The sequence below is a fragment of the Glycine max genome, chromosome 3, assembly GCF_000004515.6.
Source record: "Glycine max cultivar Williams 82 chromosome 3, Glycine_max_v4.0, whole genome shotgun sequence".
NCBI classification, from domain to species: Eukaryota; Viridiplantae; Streptophyta; class Magnoliopsida; order Fabales; family Fabaceae; genus Glycine; species Glycine max.
Window position 1 is genome coordinate 22,329,575 of NC_016090.4, and position 4,041 is coordinate 22,333,615.

The window sequence follows — 4,041 nt, forward strand, 5'->3', positions numbered from 1 at the left end:
AATTAAAAATAAAACTTAAAATATATTTTTAATCCTTTAAATTTAGTCATTATTATTTTAGTACTTAAAAAAAATCTGTTTTTAATAGTCTGTTAAGTTTTTAAAAACTTACTTTTAATCTTTTTATTTTTTTTTTTGTTAATGTTGTTATAATTTGTATTGATGTTTTACCATCAGAAATATTTTTTAATTTAATTTTAAAAAAAATGATTTCAAATGATTTAAAATCCTCAAAATATGTAAATGATGATCATTAAGCCATACGAGTCACATATTTTGGTTGTTTAAAATCACTAGAAATTATTTTTTAATAAATAAATTTTAATTGTTAAAAATCGTCACAAATTGTGAAATCATGAACCTAGCAAAAATTTGTATGTTTAGATTGGATTGGATACTTTGATACCTAGTTTCGGTAAATCAAAATTTTGAGGAAAAATGTTCGATTCCCAAGTAAGATATCTCCGAATAAGAGACTTATCCATGACACTTACAACTTACTCCTTCTTCACTCTCTTTGTCTATTTGTGATTTCCTTTCGCTTTGTTAATGTGTGTGTTAAGAGGAGACAAACCCAACCATTGTTAATTTCGAGAGTAACAGACAGAAGTTGGATTTCGGGAATGCACTCTAAAAATGTTGGGAGAATCCATTTTCATGAGAAAGTAACATATGGTCAATGTTTCAAAACAAGCTTATATAATAAAGTCAATAGTTTTTTTACAAAGAAAGCAACCACGAGACACCAAGATGGAAATAAAGGTAAAATAGATTATAGAAACTCAATCAATAACATGTCATTTTGCAATTACAAGGATAAAAAAATTGATGGTTTTCCTGTTAGAACAAAGCTAAAGCCCCTAGTTTAGTTTTTGTTTAATAATTTTGCAATGTCTAACATATTTTGATATATGAGGCATTTGTATTGAATGTTTTAGACTAGGCTTGTGTGTGATATACTATGTGAATCTATAATCGATTAACGCACATGATAATCGATTATCCAATCAACGCAAAAGAAACTAAAATTCTCATATTGAAATGAATTAATTGATTACCCTTTCTGATAATCAATTACCCAATTTCTGAAATTGAAAAACAAAAAGGATATTGACAAATTAACCGATTACCTATTTTTATAATCAATTCAATTAGTTTTAACTATCAAAATTTATAAATACCCCTATGTGTTTTATTTTTAAGAGAGTCCTAAAAAGGAATAACACTACAATAAGTCTGAAGATTGAAGTTGATCAAAGAATCACACATTTTGCAATTGAATTGATCAACTTGTGAAGACATGTTGAAGATCAAAGATTTACACGTTTCAGGTATATTCGATCCTCACCTTTTAATCTTCTAAGAGTGTTGTTCTTGGTTGGAGTTTGCAGGATGTTTGAGAATCGATAAAGTTTCAATTATGGATCTTTTCTTGACGGGTTCAAGAGAAAGATTTATTTTCTATTAGAGAATTGTGTGTGCATAGTGTTTGTACTAGTGTTCTCTATATAGTCAATGTTCTAAGAAGACATAATGTAGGTCCGGATTAGACTAAACCAGTATAAACTCTTGTCTGTTCTGTTATTCTCTATAACTCTGAGTTTTGTAATCATCTTGGGAATGGAATTGATTTCAAAGGGCAATCATAAAAACTTCTATTTTCTAAAGATCATTTGAAAAAACTTTGATTGATTTAAAGGGGTGTTTTTAATTGGTATTAAGAACGATTTGGTAAAGATTTTGAAAGAATCTATTCAACCCCCCCCCCTCCTTCTAGATTCTCGACCTGATCCAACATTTCTTATTATTCATCTTGGTTATGCATTTCTTTCCTTTAAATGGTTTGCATACCATACATGCTCTTATACATACATACATACATACATATATATATATATATATATATATATATATATATATATATATATATTCCATTGATGAAGATAATAAATTTGTCTAATTGTGATGAACATGTAAAGACAAATATCATAAGAAGGGAGGTTGAATTGTGATTTTAGAAATTTACTAAACCTTTTTCGTGAAAACAAATTTATCATTGGAAAATTAACTTTGTAAAATCGATTACATATTTTTGCAATAACAGGTTCAAACAATGGAAACAATTTTTGCAAAACATATCATGTTTTCAAACAAAATCAAATTCAAATCCAAGGTCAGTTTCAAACACAAGATTTAGAAAAGAAATATAAGATACAAAGAATTATACTAGTTTGTCTCCACCACTGAGACGTGTAAACATGAAGAGTTTATGAAGACTTGTAACTCTTAATTTTTATTAACGATGAGTTGTATATTGGAACACTAGTCTTAATTAGGATGTTTGTTATTACCTTATATGCTTAATTATGTGACTGAAGTCATGCATACATGCATCTTAGAATGGGATATGTAATTCAACATACTCAAAATGATTAGCATTGCATTGATCCATGTTAGTTAGCCTTAGAGAATTGAAACTTTTGTAACTTGCTCTTAAAATCAGTAAGTTTCAATTTTGCATCGGTATAATCGACTATACGCTAATATAGTAAACTATATCAAGCCTATGTTTCTCAGAATTGAGAATAGCTCACAAATAGTTGACTATCTTTAGTACATAATCAACAATCTAGGTCTGAAAAAGTTTTACGCTTTCACAAACAGTCGACTATACGACAATATAATCAATTATTTGTTCTTGAATAAACTGGATTAAAGGAAGCAAACTATGAAAAGTTTTTATTTGGGTCTAAAATCGATTTGGAACCAATTCATCCTCCACTTGGTTTATGTTTCCATGTGCCATTATTTCTAACAATACTACATTCAGTTCGTGGTTAACAACCAAGTTCCACTAACTTCACAAAGTTACAAGTTTTAATCACGGTCACTTCTGGCTCTACAAACAAAGTTTATCACCAAACTTCAACAATCCAATATTCTTTGTCCAACCAAGCCAATGTTGGCTCTAATTTAAATCAAAAGATTTGTTATTGGTTTGCTCACTGACTAGTTCTTAATTGTCTAACAAATGAGTATACAAGCTGAGCACTTAGTCATGTCTCCCAATCTATTTAAGGTGCTTTGAGAGCTATGAACTTTACAAGAGAATATACATAAAGCTTTTTACATAAAGAATTTGAATGTAAGCGTAAGGTCATTACACATTCTCCAAAGCTTCTGGTATTTATAAGTCTTCATCTTCAATTTTATATTGTCTCTAAACAAATAGAATTTTTCACTTGAGCTCACATTTGTAGTTTGTGGTTGTTTTCATATTGAAAAATCACTTTGGTTGGCTTTTGTGTTGAGTACTACATTAGAAAACCATTTCCTTTAAGTCAAAGCAAGTTTATCATAGTAGAGCACATCTTTTGATGTTGTTTGGGAACTCACAGAACTTGAACTTCATTTATGCTTCATGGGATTCAACATATCCTAGTAGAATGTCATATAATACAATTCCTGCAAAATGAATCTCAGACACATAATATTAAATGAAGTCTTAAATGCTATCTTTATTGTTGTATCAAATCATGACTCAAACCTGCTTCCTTCTGAAATTTTAGACGCAAGATCATTGATAGAACAAAATTAAAATACACAAAATAAAAGGGAAGTTTAATATCAAAAATATTTTTCTTGATTCGTATCAGTGAGATATGAAAATGAAGATGCATAACATAGTTATCAATCTCAAATAGTGACACCAAATGGCAAGCCCTGATAATGCTATTACATGATAGCAAATAGCAGGATGACTACGTGGATCACATGATGCTATTCCATTAAATTAAAGACTAAACCTTTGGAGATGTTATCCACCATGAGATCTCTCTTAACTTCCTTGAATGTCCTTCTTGATCTCCTTCTTCCATTTTTTACAAGACTAAAAATCATACAATCTACATTTCTCACTCCTGCTTCTGGTGGCCTTTTTATGTCTCCCAAGTACCTTAACCAATTTTCTTTCGTCTTTTCCTCAATTAATGTCACACCAATATTTTCATATATACAATATTTTCAGGTCATTTTCTTTCT